This window comes from Motacilla alba, chromosome 8 (genome assembly GCF_015832195.1).
Source record: "Motacilla alba alba isolate MOTALB_02 chromosome 8, Motacilla_alba_V1.0_pri, whole genome shotgun sequence".
NCBI lineage: Eukaryota > Metazoa > Chordata > Aves > Passeriformes > Motacillidae > Motacilla > Motacilla alba.
The window spans coordinates 9,584,335-9,606,003 of record NC_052023.1 but is presented as its reverse complement, the minus strand read 5'-3'; the positions used below and the strand labels follow the sequence as shown (position 1 = coordinate 9,606,003).

The window sequence follows — 21,669 nt, the reverse complement described above, 5'->3', positions numbered from 1 at the left end:
TTTGCTGCAAAAGAAAACACCTCCTCCAAGGAGTCATTACTCCTGCTACATCTTCTCATGTAAGTGGAAATTGCACATTACTGGGCAGGAAGCCAAAGTAATGGGCCCAGAGTGCTAAAAGTTACAGTGGGTAATGTCAGGGTACAATAATTCAAAGCTTCTGGCTAAGTGCCTGCCTTAATATGTATATGCAAGGCTGGGCATGTTCTGCTAGCAAACACAACAACACTACTGTATTTTGTCCAACACTTCCTGGAGGGGAAGAGGGGAAGGAGATGGGGTCTGCTCACCTTTCTTACACTACACATTACAAATGATTGCCACAGCTCCATTACAAAGCATTTGGCTATCCAGGCCAGCAGGGTGGGAAAGATCAGTAAAACTCCCACTCATCATAAGCCAAACAGGGAAGTCTTTGCTTTTGGAGCAGTTTCAGGTTAATATTTCAGAACCTCAGGAATCTCTGGTAGCTTCAAAATTTTAAGAACAAAGTTTAAAGCATAAAGACTCATTGACTGCTTCTATTGCTTCTCTTTATGCATTCTCTGTTCTTGGATAATGGAAACCCTTTTTGGAACCTGTTTCAAACCAGCTAGATATTTTAGTCCAATATTACTTTCCCTTCCACAAATCTGTGGCCTCATTTGAGAGCATTCTGGCTGCCTAAACATTCACCACTAGTTCTCAGAACAAAAAAGCCACAAGAATATTTAGCCTGCAGATTAAAAAAGACAAAACACAACAACAGTCAGGGACTATGCTGAGCTGTTCAAGACATCCATAACTGCACTCACGGTCAGAGCCTATTAAGGAGAGAAATTTCAATCCACACCTGAAATTGTCTCTGTTTTCATTTTGCTTCCTTTGATGTCTGGATTTCATAATTAAGCTCGAATGAACATATTTTATCAGTGTACTCTATCCAACATGGTTTGCTTATTCCAGAACATGCTAAAGTCAGATGTTTGTGATCATGATCACTTTTATTATGTAGTTAGCTCAGCAGAAGGATCACTCACAAATTGGGCGTGCATATAAATATAAACAGTAAACCAAACTACCACACCAAATATTTAGTAACACCAAAGCTACCAGGAACATCAGGTGTTCTAGTAAGCCATTTTTCAGTGCATTTCTCAATTAATGCCTTGAACTACCAAAGTATTTAAGTCTTAACATTTCATGACTTATGTGGCATTTCTCAAGCATGCCATTCAAGCTACGCATATTTTTGACTATAACAAAATTCTTTAAGTCCCATTTGCAAAAGGAAAGATCCTATAATAGTAGTACAACACTTTGCAGTGAAGAATGTGGTACTAGAAAATGATATATGCACTTTCAGTAGATTACTTCATTAACAAAACATGAGCTCACCTAGCAATGCTCCAGTACTGATGTTATCAGTGGCCCAGATGTTGCTGTGGAAGGCAGCCCAAATAGCAATGTTCCTTATGCAAAGAGGATAGGGAATCCACTAATTTTAATGAGATCTTGCAGTTGGAAGTCAGCAGATTCCCTCCTGCTCTGCATCCTGAGAACGGTTTCCACATTTTGTGTATGTGTGAGAGGGAGAAATTTCCTATCTTGTCTGAGAAGCATTCCCTGTTCCCTTGTATTTATGTAATGAATATAATAGTTTACTGGGAAATGGAATAAATCAATGGAACAGGCAATAAACATGTAAAAATACAGAAACAGATGGGACATAGGAAGGAGAGGCAAAAATTAGAGGAAAACATCCAATTCTTAACCTGAAGATGACAAACAAGACAAAATTTCTTTAGCGCCAGAATGCCATTTTTTTCTCTTCCTATTCAAGATCTTTCATACACTCCCCCTTAAACACCAGGCAGAGGAAGGCTGCAGGGGCTAGGCATCAAGCAACGCTGTAAAACAGGAATTCCCAGTAAATGCCTGTTCTGTTGCCAGTGTCTGTGTGGCTCTGACACATGCAGTCTCCCCACCTGCAAACTGGAATAATGCTATTTAGCTACACCACAGGACACTGAGGATTTGTGGGCTGAAGTTTGTATCTGCATGCAAGCATTGTACCAAGATTTTCTGTAGCTATGCAACTTTGTTATTAACTTATACAAAATCAGTGGAAGTGGACAAATAGTAGCACAGTGCTATCCCAGCTCTTCCATCACACACAAAACAACCCCTACAAAAAGCAGCCAGACAGAAGATGTACTGAAACACCAGTCTGAATTAGCTTTCAATGTAGAATATACTAACAATAATGGAACATCTTGCTGGACAAGAGGGAGGTCCCACAATGAAATCCTCTAAAATACAGACCACCTAAGTGATTTGCAACAGAATAGTCCCATAGATTAATATTATAATCACAGCTTCAAAGGTCAAATAGGCAAGTTTGGGCACATGCATAAACAAAGCTGTGATTTCTGTAAACCAGGCTCAAGAAGAGAATAGCCACACTAAACCAGACTGATAAGAGCACTCTATCATAACAAGCCACAAAAGATGATGCTCATTTTCACTGACTAGTGCTCAAACCAGTTTATCTTCAGGTAAAAGCAAAGGAGCCAAATAATCTAACAGATAACGGCAAACCCCATCACCATTTCAAATGAGCATCTGGTTACTAATATCAAGAGCCACACTCCTGTCTCATGCCTCTGATCTCCCACTCCATCAGCTAATCTTTACAACATATGAAAAATGAGCATGTCGCAAGAATAGCTGATACAGAGAGAATCGAATAACAAACAATGCAGGAGCTGACGCACCTAGACTTATTGCTTCGAGGGAGATAATACAGAAGGCTTTTAATTATATCATCAAAGCGAGAGAGAAGGTACTAGGAGGGGCTGGCTGCAGATGGTTAAGTGTTAATGAATGCCGGGTTGGGTGGTTTATCTAAAGAAAAAGACTGGATATGTATCTGAGAGGGTCACCCTTGAGATGAAAGTTGCAACAGCCATTGTTGGAGCTCTTTAATGAGAGAGGAATGTCAAATGTGTACCCTGTAAGAATCGTACCAATTACTAAATGAACTTTGGTTCAATCTAGCAAATATAATCAAGCACAATTCATTAAAATACACAGTAAAACTCCCTTTGGAGCTGCCACTATAGTGTCTATTACTGTCTGTGCTCCCATGCAAGGGAGGGGGCTGCTCCCAGTTATAAGCTCTGTGTGTTAACTGACGGCAGATTTTAGTCCTAATGATGAGGCATGGAGGGCTCCCTAACAGAAAGCTGACAATTAGAAGGCTAGGAGAGATCTGTGGAGAAGTCAGGGAAAGATTAAAAGAGCAATTTCAATGTGTAAAATTAGCTTTTATTAGCACATAATTCCACAAAATCCTGACTCAGGATGAGAGTGCATAAAGGTCTGCAAGAGTCCTTAGAAAAGTCTGCGCCTGTAATTCCTGACACGCCATTGTGAAATAATAAGCAGTACTAACAGGATTGATGCATGCTTCATACATGGCATTGCTTTGAAAGTGGAGCCCAGAGCTTTTCTTTCCCTGATAACCCCCGTCAGGATTTCCTCCCTCAGGGAAATCAACCACTGATAGAGCAAACTTCCCTTGTTTAAAGGCAAGAAGTCGGACAATTGTTTCAACTGCAAACTAATTAAGAGAGATTACCACCAAGAGCTGGAGGTTCCAACCAGCTCCATACTCCCACTGACAGTGTGATAATGCCAGGCTGGGGTCAAAATCATAAATCTGAAGGGAGCACACACAATGCTTAAAGCCAAAAAGCCTCTCTACTAAGCATGGGATATTGCCACATTAACCCCATCACCTCACAAATAAACTAGCTGAGAAAGAGAAATCCCATGGCCTCCCTTTCCCTAACTTCATACAGCTGTTGATGGAAAATATGAAGGTCTTTAAATAAGCTCAAGGACCTGAGGCTGTCCGTACTCTAACGCTAATCCAGGCACTGACACAATAAAAACCTAATCATACCTGCTATTAACCTGGCTCCTAAACCTACACCTGAATTACATCAGGTGGGCTCATTAGTTAATCGTCCTCCCCATCCTTCCAAAGTAAATAAATAACAGCAAGCTATGTGCAAACTATGCATTCCACACTTGCATCTTTTCTAACTAATGGCATGTAGCTCACATAGTCCACATAGCCAAACACTCTATCACATTCTTCCTGTCCCCACACCATGAACTGTGCTCTTGCATGAAGCAGCGTGCGGTCCAGTTCAAACACAGTGCTGACCCCTGCCTGTCTGCAAGAACGTGGTGCTCTCGTGTTGATACAAAGCCAGTGTACAGATCAACATGAAGAGAAGTCTCACAGCAAAAGCTGCCAGACCACCTTTAATGTCTCAAGCATTCCCGCTTTTAAAGGAAAAAAAAATAATCCCTAAATCGCATTGCTCATTTACGGGACAGCTCTTGGCTGTAAACTCACTAATAATAAAAGACCACTGTTACACTGGCTCTTCAAAAATCCCAGACACCTTATGACCTTAATTTTTTTATTTTTTTTTTTTACACAGTGCTTTTGGCCAAAAAGATCCCAAAGCACTTATCCCCATGAATGTCCCCACTGTGTGCCGGGGCTCCTTTGCCCACCGGTGAAATGCTGCCACCTCTGGGCTGCAGAGCTGCGGTGGCGGGGCCGGCCGGGCCCCCCCCTGCCGCTGCAGAGGAGGGTGGGCAGAGGGGAGGCAGAGGATGCTACTTCTTGGGTGGGACTGCTTCAGTTCTGGGGGAGGAACACTCCAGCAATGGGACCCCAAGAGCTCAAGACGGCACAGGCTGCTATGAGGTGTCTCCCAACACATGCCATGAGCCCTGGATGATCCTGACCTCTGTTCCCCTTCCTGTAGTTTTGTAACAACCTTATTTAAAAAGGCAGGAGGGCAAGGTTTGCTTTGGTCCATGGAGGATCTCCCAGGGGAGGGCAGGACACTGCAGTTCTGCTAACAGCTACCCACCATCCATCCTCACAGCTGCTGCTGCAAAAGAGACACTGCACCAGAAAGGGGAAGTACTTTCCAAATGAAAATGTTTTATTGATCTGGTGACCTAAGTTGCTTGAAAGCCTTCTGAATAATAAATATTTTTCACTTAAAACCTTCACCACATGCCATTTTTCTTTGTTGTATTATGTTATTAATATACCCATGAGACTATAATAAAAACTCTGAACTTACTTTTGACAAAAACATGCTGAAAACTTTTTGGTACAGGAACTAACCTTCATGGAAAGCCAAAGATTAAATCACTTTCTCTAGTATAAAGAGTATAGGTTAGCAGTCAGAACTCAGGATTAATATTTGCTCACGGTCAGTAACGGTTTACAACAAGCCAGTGTGACCTCTCTGTAGAAAGTCATTTTCTTGGCAACAACGCCGGGTTTTAAAGTTAACATCTCTTTTGACTCCGATGCTGAAGAACAAGGGTGCCAATGGCTGCACAGCTTCCCCATCACATGAACCTATAAAAAATGTTTTTCTTCATCCTGCTTCAGCTTTCCCATATGAAAACAAGAACAACAGTAATTCCTCAGCCCCCCCAAGTCAGAGGAGTGCTCCCTGGGGGCTGCACAGCCACGCTGCTGGATGCACGTGCATCCCCCTGGGAGCACACCAGACACAGCTGCCTGTGAAAGCACTTCCCTAAACTCGGTTCCAAGGGTCTTCTCTACCATACTGAGTAGAACAGCTGTAGGAAACAACGCAGGGGCCAGGCTGCCCACAACACTACCACCCCTTTTCTCTTTCTCTGTCACTGGAAAAACAGAGTTCATGCAAATATTTTATACTAGACACTTTTATACTAGATACTATTCTGCTAGAATACCCTGATTGCTATGTATAAACTGGGAAAGCAAAAGAGAGAGACCAAAATGATAATAAGCCTGGAGTTTGGTGTGAACAGAAGAGAATACACTGTGAAGGAGGGCGGGGACTGCCAGAGACATTATTAATAGGTTTTACCCTTGAGCTCTGGCAGCTACTTGTTCTATACACAGAGGAAAAGGATTAATCAAGCCTTGCACGTAAAGGTTCTTTCTATGGTCTGCCAAAATATTTAAAGGGCTATATACAAAGTGTAAGCCTCATTATTATACACATTCAATGTAATCATCTTATGCTACAGTTAAGGCCAGGATGACAATGAAGTAGATTATTGTGTGCTATAACCAATTCAATTCCAACACAACAGGACATGGCTTAGTCACTTAGTTCAGATCGGGTGTTTGAGCTTATTTTTCTTATGCTGGGCTAAACTGTGATTTAAGAGATTTAATCAAGCTTTGGGAAATGCTTTCTTTGCTGAAGAAGGAGAAAGAACTAGAAGTCTGCACCTGGCAACCCTAATAATTTCCAATTTTCAGCTCATTTTGCTTCCTGCTTCATGGAAATTCACCTTAGAAAATAATTGTTCCCTAAAATCACCAGGGCTGAAAGGATGACAACACTTCAGAGGAACAAGTTTTAAGAAAATAGCTGAAGCTGGAGGATTGTATAGAGGTTACTGAAGAACAGCAGCTCCTGCTGATCCCTCCTACATCAGTTCCCTAAGGGCAAAGCAGTAGACACATGATATATTTTTTTAAATCAAATAATTACAGTAAATGCATGGGAAACTGAATACTAGGTCAAAGCTGCAGGTCACTAGCAATATGTAGCTTAAACACAGCAAGGCTGACACAATTTCTTCATGCCACTGGCCTGGACTCAAAGGCAAATATAACTGTACTTGCAGCATGAGCCTTGCATGACAAGGCTCTGAAGACCTTCTGCACCTCCCAGGTGAGGTGGGTCCTACTTAGAATGTACGATTCGCAAAATCTGGGAATTTAAGGTAAGGGCATATCTTTGGGTTACTAAAATACATAGGCAAAAAGAAATTCTTCCTCCTCTAACTTTAAATTGCAAGTAAAAGCATAAGCAAAAAAAGCCTCCAAAGATCAAATAAGCATAAATGTTTCCCTTGCATTTCACAGGGCCCGGGAGCAGAACAAATTGAAGCTTTCCCGCATATCCTTGGGTTTCCCATTGTGAGTTGCTGTTCAGGTACCTCATGAGAATCACCTGTTTCTGCACCACCAGTTTATTAAAATTAAAAATCTGTCTTTAAACCTGTTGCTATGCACAGGATATAGGCTGATCACTCGCTTTCCTTTGCTAGGATCTTTGCCTGACAAGCAAACGGGCTCTTCAGGACAGAAGAGTGAGTCTTGCTTTGTGAGTCTTTCTGTAGAACATATTTCCATTCAAGAAAGTTAAATTTCACCAGACTGAAGAACAACCTGACAAAAGCCTGATAACAGGTCATTAGGGTTAGAAGGAAGAAGTGGAGAAGAAAGACTACATGTTAGATATAACTTTATGATTACTTCTTTTAATAGCTAACTGGTGTTTTACAAAACACCATTAGAAATACCGTGGAATGAGGAATGTAAGTATCAGAGGGAAAAAAAAGGAAAAAAGACTAGACACAAAAAAGTATCATCACCACAAGATGACCTTAACATCCACCCAAAGTCCAAATCTGCATTTTTTTTAACAAGTAATTACAGTGGTTATGACCACACTGGATTAGTTTCTGGTAAGACCAGATTACTCATGATTTAAAATTTTCAGACTTGTTAATAGCTATAACAGAAGTTGCTGCTTCTTATTGCTACAAGAAACTGAGCCTACAACTAAAACACTTTCAGGAAGATGCTAAAGTTGGAGCTCTATAGCATTAAGCCCAGATGAACGAAAACACACTGCACTAAAGACAGAGCTGGATTTCCAAGAATCTCTATCACCTTTCCCCCATTAGCAGCACCTGAATAAAAGCTTAAGGTTGAGCTGGAAGAATTTTACTCCTTTGGAACAGTGAGCATACAATGACTAAAATACTGCAGAAGAAAATCCAGGTGAATTCAATGCAACGAGAAGGTACTTTGAGCAAATTTCCTTCCTTCTCTGGAACAGTTATTGCTGACTGAGAAACTTCACATACACTAGAGTGAAGTTTCTCACTTCAGCACATGCTAAGGTGGGAGCTGCCTTTATAAATAAGTAGGCAAAGACCCCCCAAACAACAAAAAAATCCCCAAAACACGTTCTTGAAGGAAAAGTTGTCAGGACAGCTACTAAAACACTGCTCATCTGTGTATTTTCACAATTCCAATATTAATTTTTTTAATTTTCAGCTGCAGTTATGAAGTCTAGTTTTTGGCCAGAATTACCACATATTTTATTGCTCTGACACCCAGCACATTACTTGTCTGGAGATAGAGTGGCTTCAGCAACTGCATAGATACAAGAAATGTCATTAATCTAGACTTCAGTGGTCCCTCACAGTGAAAGCAGCACCAGGGAACCATTTTCAGCACAGATCACAAGTTGGTATTGAAAAGCAAGTGAGAAAACAGCAACTGAATCCTCTGTTGTTTATACCACCTGGGGCAGTGAGTTTAAACCTCACAGCCTAGAAGCAATGAACTGGCCATGGCAAGTACCAGAGCTCAGATGTTCCATCATTTGCTCTTAGAAGAGCTCTCTGTACAAAAACCAGAGCAGCAACAAATCCAGTCCCTGTCCTTTGCAAGGCTAAACTCATGGTAGGACAATTGCTTCATCTTGAAACATTTAGCCTAACAGAAAGAAAAAGAAAACGAGTAGTGGATGACCTGAAGATTATCATTTACAATTTTACATCAACCTCAGATACTATTAAAACAAAACAACTTCTATTCCCTTCTTGCTTGGAAAAGACTGGGACCATTCTGTCTGTGGTTGTAGACTGTTTCAGTATTATCCAACTGCATAAACGAAACTAGTGTCAAAATTAAGTTTTAAATGGCTTGAGGTTTATAGGAATTAAAGAAGGAAAAATTAAATTTGAAACTCTGCTTGTTTACTAGCACTAATTAAATATGCCAGATTTCTGGGCAAGCTTCCTAGCCTGTGGCTACTACGTTACTGGCTTGTAAAACAGTCAACAAGTGCATGAGTACAAAGCACAAATACAATAACAGATTTCGTGTACAGTCCTGCCCTTAGTTTATAAAGAAAAAAATGTATTAGAACCAATCTGTAACTATAAAGCCCTGTGCTAACCCTCCAGACTATGCTAGTAACATAAAAAAGGCCCAAGTGTACAATGGCTGCTTTTGCAGAGACAGTAAACACAGAGAGAGGCAAGAAGGAATAAGTACAACAAAAATTAACAGGAAGCCTTAAAAGACTATGAAGAAGACCAATTTTTACTTCTAAAAATTCCATGCTTCTGGGCTCTGCTCTCAAAATAACTTGCTATTAAAAATAAAAGGGAGTTTTAGAATTGCAACAGAAGAGGTGGGTCTGATTCTTCACACCACAGAAGCTGCACTCTTCACAAACAGATTTTATTATTATATTGGACTTTACTAGAAAACAGCTTTATTCTGAAAAGCTGGAATTGCACATTTAATTGGAGCATGGACCATATCTTTAAGTGTACAGTCCTTTACACTCTATACTTTTAAGACAGGTAATATCTTTGTGTTCTGCATTTTAAAGGAACCAGCACAACGAGCTCATAGTCTGTGAAGAAACTAGAACAAACAAACAACTAACTCAAGCCAATCTCAGAAAAGAAAGGAGTCTCTGGGGACAGAACAAAATGCAATGGTAGCAGTATCATCCCTAGGTAGGTAGAGAAAGGAGGAGGGACAGTAAGAGCCTATCACCTAAACACTGTTTTTTGCACACCCTTCTTTCAGGAAAAGCTCCCCATTTACTTTCTGTGCCTGAAGCAACTGTTTCTACAAAAGCAGCAAACAACTCTTAATAAAAAAACCTCTTGTGGACAATTTGCTGCCTCGACAGCTTTAACGTGAAAAGCCTTTCACAGCAACTCAAATTAATGTGTGTTCCCACTGTACAGTAGTCTTGCTCAGCTTTAAGGAAACCAGGAATTATGCTTCAATAAAAATTCAGCCACGCAAATATTCTGCTGTAAAAAGAGGCATAAACATATAACTCTTCAACTTCCAGAATCACGTACATGAGGCAAAGGGAAATGATATAAAAATAACTAGGCTTTTGTTTACATCTCTGATTTAGAAGAGCAATTCCAGAAACTAAATTGCTTCCACAGAGGCATTGATTTAATTAGTCTGCATAGCATGCTTTATTTGTGTTCAGACCTCTGACGTACATTGATAAAAAAAGGAAAAAAAAAAATACACAGTGGACACACACAAAATAATTGCCTAAACTTTTTCTACGCCAGATGCAAGTAGGAATTCTCAAGCACACTTTCATGGGCTCTTCCCTACATGCAACTGATCCTTTTTTAATATACACAAACCATGCATGTTTTCAATTAAAAATATGACTGGATCGATTGGATCGTATATTTTTGCAAACCAGCCAAGAATCAAACACCAACTGAAGCCATGAAGGAATTTCTGGAAGTACAAACCATACTACAGTTCTACTTCTGGCAAGGAGAAACACCTCTCATTTTCAAACAATGCTAGAACTGACATCAGTGCACAAAAATATGCTGTCATTGAGCAATGAAATAACTACATTAATGAACAGTATTCAGAAGCCTAAAAAGCCCTAAGTAGTCAAAATCTTAGCTCAGCAAATAAGCCCGCTATGATCAAGTAACAGCAGAGCACTGGCTTCTTGCTTTTTGGTAACTCTTAATCTCAATTCTGGGTCTTAATATTCAACAGGATGACAACATGTTCCTCAGAGACGTGAACAATGGATTGATTCTCTTCAGGACACAAATAGTGCAGGGAGGGTGACAATTTTGCTTAAAGTAACAAACAGGGCTACTAAGAATAGGCTCTCATACACCTTTTTTCCCCCATTGCTTTTTGATCCCCAGGAGTACAGATATTGCTTGTCCTTCCTCACCATAGATTTAAAAGCCAAAATATCCCAGAATTTTGGGAATGAACATTCAACTGTGTGTGTAAGTAAGACATTATCCACTTTTAGAAACAACAGCCAAGTTCAAGTCAGTGTCCACCTTGAATGAATATTTCTGAAGCTCATCAATTTTTCGGATCAACAATTCTGACACAGAGAAGTCAGATCTGCCTTTGCAAAGACACAGCCACAACATCTTTCCCTGGTGTACACTGCAATTCTTTTAACTCTCCTGTGTGCACAGCACCTAGCTGGTGGTGGCCTCACATCACCTTCCCCAAACCCCTGCTCATTTCAAGCTTTTGAATGCTAAACAATTTGGTTCAGCTTCCTCCTCTTCACCTACAATAACTTTTCAGGCACTGCCCAATGATAGAAACATTCACAGGTCAGTGTATCTAGAACTCAGGAAACAGCCATATCCTAAGACACCACATCCTAAGACTCTGGATATTTCCACTGAGACATGAATTAACACTCATGGCCAATTTTTTTATTGCCATTGGAAGAGCAGTGAAATCAGCAGTAGATATGCAGACATGTGGCAGGTAGCAGACTGAAGCCTTCCAGAAGTCTTGACTGGAACTTGTGAGTCACTTCCACTGTGAACACAACATGTTTTCATGTACAAAAATTAAGAAGGCAAAGCACAGATATCAAAGTGAAATGAACTTTTAAATTATTGTGCTGCAGTTTGCAATGATCTTTCAGTCATACTCAGAACTGGCCACCTTTCTCAATACTGACAAGTTCATATCCTTTCATCTACTGACTCCAAGATGGTGAATCAATCAGCTAGAACTTGAAACACAGAAATGAAGGAGCAGGTAAAGTGACAGATTTCTTTGCAGCAGGCTACTGAACTAACTGCACGGTTATTTCAGCTCTATCATCTGGAATTACTGCTGTTTGTGGCATTTTTGATTTACAGGTTCATTATAACTTTGTTTAGGCACACAATCTTTACGAAGCCACTATTCAGTAGAGCAGCATCACTTTGTTTTGTTACCATAACCTGTCACTCAGAACATTAACTCTTTCTGTTTATGGATAAAACTGACATTGAAAAAAGTGAACAAGTAGACCATACACAGCTGCCCAAATCAACTGGGAAGATGTTTTAAAACAGATTGATTACAAAAATATAACGGTTTTAAAATGTTTAGCAGAAATGAAAGCAGTTAGTCCTTCGAGTGATCACCTTCTAAAGGGAATTACTTTTCTACTGTAAAATAAACTATTTGAGGAATTATAGAAGATTATACTCTTGTTTAATACTTGTATTCTGCTGGATTCTGCAAGTGCTGACCAAAGCTATACATCCGGGTAACAAAACCAGTTGACATCACAGCATTTTAAAGCTGCCATCAGGTGGCCAAACTGGAAGCAGAGAGCAGCAAACAAACGCAAGAATTGAGGAAACATAAACATCATTTTTTCTCCTTTATGCAGAACAATATGGACTTGACAAAGCCCAGATGACACAAGGGTTTCTGCAGCAGGACTGGCTCATCCCGAGGAGTCCTTGTGCTATTTCCCCAGGACACACAAGCCCCGGGGCTGCTCTGCCCACCCAGTGGTGCCGCTGCCGGCTCGGCCCTGGCAGCCCTTGGGTGTCAGCTCAGGGGCAGCTGCCAGACTCTTGCCAGCATTTGTAGAAGCAGTTCGTATGCACGCCAGGAGTCACACACCTGTATACAAATCCCTGCACACCCAGGAAGAGCGGCTTGTATTTAACGCAAAAGAAAATAGATTTAATTTTTCACTGCATGTCCAGTGCCCTTGTAGAAATAAAGATAATAAAAAAAGGAGAATTAGTACATTGAAAGGAAATTGGAGACAGTGGAGTGGTAAGAACAGCAGTGCATAACAATGTAACACACAATAGATGACATAAATACAAAAGGCATCTGACACGCAAAAATACAAGTGCTGAAACTGAAAATCTGGGTTCAAGCATGACCTGTAGCTCAGGCTGGATGCAGTGTTAGATCAGCTGTTTCCTGCAGGTCATTTTAACAAGTACTATTCTGACTCAGAGTGTGGGAAAGCCAACAGTTAATACCCTGTACTCAGAGCAGCATTTTACATTTACACCACTGACATAAATGTTCTCGAGTTATGCCCCTATGAGACAGGAAAGAAATATTGCATTCATTTTAAAAAGCAAAGAAAGTGTGAGACACTATTAAGTGGATTTCTCAAGGTCACAAAGCCAAGTAGAGAGGTGAGATCTCTTTGTGTATAAATTACAAGGCATTCTTAATGCAAACAGGTGATAACACACCAATTTGTATGACGTTTATCCCTTCCAGCATCAGATCTCACAGAGAACTCTTCCTCTGTAAACACAAAGGTCGCTTAGTTTAATGGTTGTCTACAACAAAAAGATTAACACTTCTATTTTTTTCGAACAGAAGAACATAATAGGAAGAAGTAAGGTCAGACAACTTTTCTGCAAATACTTTAATTCAACAGTTGTCAAGGACAGTAAGAGTAATTTTTTACCCCCAGGCATACGGTCACCCCTATCACATATGAAGGCCTGGAATCTAAATAATATCCCTAGCATTGCAACATTTTTTCTAACAACTATATCAAGGATATACCAAAGAAATGCTAAATTCTGTTTTTTTCCAGTATGCTTCCTTCATATAGCAACGTAAATCAGAGAACACATAGAATCCTGTGTTCCAAAGCTACACTACAATGGGGGTACATCTAAAATGAACACATGCAAACGACATATTCCTTACATCTGAAATATATACTATTTTCTCAAAGGGTAAGATATAGAAAAACATACCAGCAAGCACCAATCTGTCCCACTGATCTATCCCCTCAATAGCCAGAGGCTACTTTTAAGTACACTGACTTAACACAGGAATCTGAATTGTATAAATCAATGTCTCAATTAACATTTTGTTTAGGAAGAGTTACAGAAGAAAAACAGAATGTAATCATTTGCTAGCACAGTGGCTCCAGAGGTCTGGGAGTGTGTGCAAGAAGAATGGAGTTGAATGTGGGAAGGGTCCATTATTCTTTCAATAGCGTCTGGTGCTGCAAAGCATGTACTTGCATACTTTCCTACTGGAAAAGCTTAAGTCTTCAGTAGCTCCTTGGTCTGGGAAAATGGCAGGCACCCAAATGCTAACCCAGGGATCTAGGAACAAGATCTACCTGAAGAACAATATTTTTCAAGTGGCCTTAGAAGTGAAAAATGGCCATAAAAAGAAGTCTCATTTCCCAAGGGATTTTATTCCTTCTGTCTGGCTGCTGTTTGTCAGGTGCCGTTCCCCACACACATCCTCAGCACATTCTAAAGCAAGAATGGAGTGAGGGCCTCTCTAAAAATAATCACACTTGCTGAAAGACCAGCCCTGCATAAATATCTCCAACAACAGTACAAACAGAAATCAGACTTCTTGCCCAATACTTTAGTTGAAATTTATGGCACCACTGGCCATGATTCTGTTATTACTATTCTACCTGGCTAAGGCTCAAAGTCACAGAAGTGGGAATTTCAGAGGTATTTTCAGAAATGATGTAGCTCATCTGGGAAAAAAAAAACCAGCCAAAAAATGTACTTAGCTCTACAAAATGCTGCACCAGTGCATCAGTGAACAAAGCTATATATTACATGTATATGTATACATATATGAACACAAACACCAGAGACGGGACAGAGAAGTTAAGGACACACACAGCCTCTGAAATTATATTTAACGCTACACCTTGGGAATAATAAAGCAAAGGGGGGGAAATAAAATCAAAGGGAATACTGGAAGACAGTCTCTGGTGTTCTTGCAAATATCACCAGCTGCTGGATGATTTATATGCAAAAAAAACTAGAAGTTGAGCTTTAAGTTAAATTTCCCTGCTTTCTTACTGGTTTGCTTCCAACCCTAGGAGTTTAATTAAAGTCCATCAGCCAAATTTTTCTGAAGGACGTAAGTTATTCCTTTTTAAAATCTTCCTGTACTAACTGACCCAGATTTTTTAAACTTTTGAGCTTTCACCAACCTGATTATGAATACGCACACACATACACACACATTTTTAAAGAGGTTAAAGAATTTCAAGATGACCAACCCAAGAATACCAACAGCTGCTGCTGACCAATATGCAGATACGCAGGTACATGCAACTTACACTAAAATGAGTAACGGGGCAAGATACAGCATTCTGCATTGCCAGTTCACATGTCAAGGTCTAATAGCTACCTCCTCTTCATTCTTAACAGAGTACAAAGTATTTGGTGACTGGGGAAGGAGAGTTCTGCAAGAAATCTCCAAGAAAAGTGGATAAGCAGTTTTACTGCTTGCAAGAAAAATCTCTCATCTTCTCTACCTTTCTCTAGGGAAATGGTGCAATAAATTTGATGAAGAAAGGAAGGATTTAAAGCCAGAGAAAATTAGGATTTCTCAAAGCAGAAACATGCTGCCCTTAGGAATAGATCTCCTCTATTTACTTGATCTACTGGAAGAACTCCTGGGGAGCATGTCTTAGCAAGAGAAAGGAAAGTTTGCTATGCTCTTCATTTCCTGTGTAATTCCAGAAACTGCCAGCACAATACTGTTTGGGGAGAACCACACTACAGCTATTCAACAGGGAATTCGGCATTGTATTCTGAATGAATGGAAACGTTCTCAAAGATATATATTTGCTGCAACTAAAGTAGAATGCAAACCCAGTAAGGATGTGAGCCCCCATACACCTTCAATCAGCTAATTGCAAATTGTGACTCTTTCCATTATGACTTTCGCAACTCTTCGCAGTGTGAAACACCACAGTAAATCACCCGGGTTAGAGTTCACAGGAGCCACGAACTAAGTGCAATAAATCAGCACTAAAAATATTATGCAACTGCAGTTCAGCTGATACCAAGTGTAGCTAATTTTAATGGAGAGGCTATCACTTTTATGCATCCTTGCAAGTTAGTGATTTGGGGTCTTGGTGAATAGGATAAAGGAAAGGCTCTCTGAAATCTGGATTTCTTGGAATAAACTAGATGAATGGTTCCCTGCAAAAATCCCAGGGGTATTTCCCTCCTGCCGCTGCAAAAACCTTCTGCTAAGTATGAAAATTTAAAGGACTGAAAATGCATCAGTAACACAGAACAGTAAGGGAACCACAAACTTTGGCTACGTTCATGAGCCAGAACCTCATCCCCAAGCAGAATCAGACCTTTTAACTGAAGAGGAACAGTCACATGCCTCATTTCACCCTTACTTTGCTTTAAACTAGGCTGTTTCCTCCCCCGCCATATTCCACATTGGCTGATAAATTCCCCAACGGCGGGTGTTAACTAACTCTGCATTCCAGTCTGCTCTGCGTCATGGAGTTCCACATCCCACTGATGAGGAACACATGGCGGACATGTGGTAGGGGAGAGCCTGACAGCGCTCGCACAAGCAGGGATAACTCCTCTGACCTTTGGCTTTTTTCTCTCTGTACCATCCCAACTGCACAATGAGAACTCTGTGCCCCTCTGTCGCCTACTGGTCACTCCAGGATCACTGGACACAAGCTGAAACCCTAACAGTTCAACAGGCAGCTCCGCTGAATACACGTTATGGCTGAAAACGTATGTTGAAAGCAAGCAATTGATCGTTCTGCGTCTCTGCCCTACGCAAACCATCCAGAGGAATTTTTGACCACACAGGTTACATCTGGATCAACTGGGGAAAGTATGTCACAAAAAGAACTGTGGTTATGCCTCCTCATCAACTCTGTGAAATAAGGTAACTCAAAGCCTTGCTAAAAAGTACACAGTGGCAACTGTATTAAGGCATTAAGATGTCTTTCTAAAATGAACAGACCATTTATCATCTTTTTAGGACCTGAGCCTGGCTTAGAGTAACAATGAGCTTCAACTTCAGTGTTGTCCAGACTGAATGACTCATGCAGAGTACTGCATTTACCAAGTCACATGGACTCAAGAGTGTCCAAGCAATACAGTCATCCCTTCCTCCTTCAAAACCTCTGAAAAGTAAAACCGAATCACAGGCTTAGTGCTGGTCTGAGACCGCAGCAGACAGACAGACAGACAAATGACTAATGGCAATCCATGCAACATACATTTACTGCCGATTAGAAACCAAAAGCTGAGCCTCAAGCTCTCTGCTTTTAGCCTTATGTGTACTAGAACACTGGCCAGAATCCTGCAGTAAAATGAAAGCCATTGACAATAAGCCTTTCTATAACTACATTCAACAGAAGCTCCTGCTAATATTTCAGATTCTGAGATTCATGAGATTCATGACCTCTTACCTGTACAAGCTATCAAGACACAGCATGACCTTTCTTTTATAAATAGGACCTGGATATGCTGTACATTCCTTTCAACCCTTCACCAACGTGTGAATAAAATAACATGGCAGCAGCAAAATAATAAAATCCTATGGAAGCAACAGCATTAAAATCAGTAATAGCACTATGTTCTTTAAAATATAAAGTCAATGTTTCACTAACTGCTTTTATACTATGCTCACGTTTATTGTAAATTGTAACATATAAAAGCATCAAATGAAAGAGTTTTCATTTTACTTGGCTACATTGATTTTAGAAATAGTAAATAATTTTTAAAATACTCCAGTTCTGAAATTAAAGGCTACACTCATCCCCAAGAAATTTACAGAAAAAGCAGAACAAGTTGAGCGAAGTTTAAATGCATAATAAAAGAGGCAAACTTTCTGAGAAAATGAATGCTTTTTAGCTACAGCAGCTACTCTTAGTGAGCTGAGAAACGAAACAGCCATGCAAATCCTGCTCAGGGCATCCTGAGAACATCTACTCCACGCTCATGTCTCAAACAACAACAACTCTTGTGTCAGTATCTTTTTCTGAAATGTTCAGCAAAACCCTCTTTTCAAAAGAAATATGATTGAATCAACATTTTTAAAGTGTGATTATAGTTTGAGAAGTTAGTGTGTAAAAGTCACACCCTTTTATTCAATAGACTTAGTTCCCTGGTTTTGATTCAGTCACATCCACTTGCTTTACTGGCTAAAATAACTTTTTACAGCTTTCTAAATTCCTATTAGTACTGTGAAACCAATTCAATTCTGGGAAGGGGAACCAGATTCTTTTCTGGCTTATGCATCTATAAAAGGATTATAACCTAAATCAACACATACAATTTCTATTTTTTGATAGAGGAGCCAGAAAGAATGTTACTTATTTTCTGGATGCTAATCAGAAAATTTTATTTTTATTTGTGAGAAGACCAGACCTGGACTAATTGAAAGAGCAGATTTGGATCAACAGAAAAGACATCACTCTACAGAGGTCATATTTAGAGAAAAGAAGTTATATCCAACAACTTTCTATGGTATTTCTTAAAATACCACTTGAACTGCAAAGGAAACTTAGTCAGAAAACTTTGCTAATAGTGAAAACTCCTGATTTTTCAAAGAGAAGACCACCAGCAAAGCTAGGATGTGTATTCCTTCTGTAGGCAGCTGAGACCAGCAAAGAGTTTTTGCTCCCTGGTCTGTCCTGAACTGCTTGTCAGGATTTTCCTGTTGAGTTGCATTATTGCATCCCCCCCTCCCTGCCAGTGGCACTGCTTGTGGGGACATCTCCCAAATGCACAAAGAAAACAGAACTGAGTTATCAAAGTCCTGCTATCTAATCTATCAGAAGTCATGAAGCTATTTTGACACATGTGGCTTCTGGAGTACTCAACTGTATGTCCAGCTGGGCATAAGCTCAGGGTGTTGGCCCCCTTCACCAGCACAGCTGGATCTGGTACAGGACATCTGCCCATGATTTAGTTTAGGATGCTTCACACTGTAGAGCATCTGCCTATACCAGTGCCATTCCCAGCTTTTCTAAAGGAAATATATTTTAAATGAGAAAAAGAACCACCATAGGAGCAGCAGAGTATTTCAGAGACGCCAATTTCCCAAGAACAACAGTTTTAGAGAGCAGAAACCTTAAGGAAGTTGCAGCATGTTTATATATGATCCACTTATTTAAAACCAATTATCAGCAGGAAAAAAAAAAGAGAAAAAGGATGATATCCCAAGGCAACAGAAAGAAAATCAAGTGTATCAAAGCTGCTTCTGAGCTGCCTTTACCTACCCACTTGGCAATGCTGACTTTTGAAATTATACAACACCATTCATTTTTACTTTCATGATGCAAGGAAAAAAGGAAGAAAAAACTCCCCAATCTTACCCCCACTTTTTACTAAATTACTTTAAAAACAGATCTGCATTGTTACTTCAAGGTTACTAATGTTAGTACTATATATATTTATAGATGAGGTATTCCTTTCTGTCTGAAGCACATGAGGTAATAAGTAGCTGGAATTGTCATGGTGATTTATTAACATATTCTCTAGGAGAAGCTCTGCACCTGCATCTGTGCAGACAGAACACCCACGAAGGCTGAACTCACCCCTACACAGCCCACAAGATCTTAAAAGGAAATGCTCCAAATTTAGACCTGCTCCAACAGGTGTCTTTTACTGTTTCACTTTGCATGACCATAAATATCAGAGGTGGAGCAAAAAGCTCCCAGTCCATTGTAATCGTGCTTTGAAAACAAATACCTTTGCCCCCTCCCAAAGCAGAGGCAGCAGCTATGGAATTCTCATCATTTCCTCACTCCTTCATCCTGTCAAGACCCAAGTCAGAGAGATGTCACTGGCAAAACCAGGCTCCAGGGATGAGTACATAACTTTATTTTTTTCTCTTCAAAGGGCCCTAAGCTGGCTCTGAAACGTCCCTAAACTGTATTTCTTTCATTCTACTATCTCATCTCGCAGCTATTTGCCAAAGTGAATGACATGCACAGGCTGTTCATGGCTTTTTATAAGCTCTCATTACCCAAACAGGGAACCATTTCCTTGAAAATGCTTTCCCCAGCAGCATTAGTCTCTCTAGGCACCACCAATAAATTTGTCTTTTGGCTCAGCCTGTTGCACTCCAAAACGTGCCTGAATAGATGTATCTGATATTGTTTTCCACTTGTTTACTGAGGGAGGATGCTACCTGTGGGACTTGTCATCAGGGTGATTAACAGCACAGGGAAAATAAAAGATAATTTTACCCGCCAAGTTGAAAGCTTTGCCAGACTTGCTCTGGCAAGCAAAGGAGCAAAATCCAGACTCCTTTCTGTGGTGTAACAAGGAGATGCAATCCCAAACCCAAAATGGCTATCCACGACTTACAAAACCTCAACACAAATCAAAATAACAAATCTGGAAAAGAAATCCTAACCGAACTGAGAAAGAGAATAACAGGTTACACCATGAGCTTAGAAATTCCACTAAAATGTTTCATTCTGTAACACTTCCACTACAAAACACCCAGGTCAAGAGCAAATAAATATTTAATAGTCAAAAGGTACTCAGGAGAAGGTGTGTTTTCCCCTGTCCCTCCTCACCAGCTGCTCTTTTATGGCAGGAAAGTGAAGAGCATGAAATCCAATGATAGGAAGAAGGCAAAGGTCAGGAAAAAGGTTTTTCTTCAAGGATTTAAATTAGCCTTCTACAGTTTTGTGTGTTTTGTCAACACAACTTCCCTCCTGTGAGGAGGGGAAGCCAAAGGGCCTTTGAACCATTTCTGTATGGGGTCTAGATTTTACCAGTAACAAGATTCCTAGCTTTAAAGAAAAGCTCATCTTCCCTCTTCCCATTCCTTTCACCACTCCCTCCCTGTCCCTCCTTCCACTCCCCTCCTTAAAAAGAGACAGGAAAAAGAAAATAGACAAAGGATCTGAAGAACAAAACAAGCACTGGAGGAGTTCTAGAGTTCATGTAACGAGACCACTATAGCCCTTCAAAGGGACCATTAAAAGCAAAACAAACAAAAGCAACACCCTCAAGATGTCTATTGTATTTTACAGAGGAACAAATGAGTGTACTGGAAATTCTCCCACCATCTTGCCACAAACTCTGTTATTTCATCAAAACAAAGTCCAGAGATCAAGAAACAGCCAACATGGCAGCTGAAAGTCAGTCACATCAAATGATCCATGAAGAAAATGAGATAGGGTTTGCTCTTTTCTGCATTTTTTTTTCTCTTTCTCTAGTATGATGTATTAAAAAAAGACTTCAAAGACTGTTTCAAGAGTTGCTTTTGTTTCTCACATGAGAAAATCAGGGGTTGAGCAGGTCTAGACAACTCAGTGGTTAAAACACCATTAGCTGCCAACGCTTTGTCTTCCTAGAGCTCCCACAGTTGTTGTTACCCTGGATTTGCCTCAAATGAAATTACTTGATTTCCATATATATTTTGCTTCCCTCAGAGCTTCCCAAAGATGGCAGCTGCAGGACAGAGAGAGCACACCGACATCTCCAGTTGGCAGTCTCAGATGTCAGAGGCTCATCCATGTCGGTACTGGCCCAATACTTCTGCTTGATGCTTCAAAGCATCATTTTTATTTATTTTTTATTCTTTTTAACACTTAGCAGATCTCTTTTTGTTCTTCTACACTATCCTAGCATCTTTGGGCTTTACTTGGAGGGTGGCTAACACTTTACATTTGCTTTCATAGCTGTGCATGTAAGAACTACAGGGAGACAGACAGATTTTTATCCCATCTGTATATCATCAACACTCCATTTACCAAATCCCAAACAGTAATGCTTAAGATCTGCTGAAGACAATATAATTGAACAGGTGCTACTGAGGGCAAAGTTTAGCCTGCAGGATAAAGCCTGATAAATTTAGCTATAGGAATGAGAATCCTCTGGTTAGATGAACCTGTAAAATCAGGGGTCAACTAAGATCACATATGTTACTGCAATTTCTAAGTCATTATGCCACAGCCA

The 21,669-nt window shown here is 40.2% G+C and overlaps 1 protein-coding gene across 2 annotated transcripts in view; it reads right to left on the bottom strand.

Moving 5' to 3' along the window:
- The window catches only part of EIF2B3 (eukaryotic translation initiation factor 2B subunit gamma), a 98,149-nt gene that overhangs the window by 48,573 nt on the left and 27,907 nt on the right, over positions 1–21,669 (bottom strand). The gene's annotated exons all lie outside the window — the stretch shown is intronic.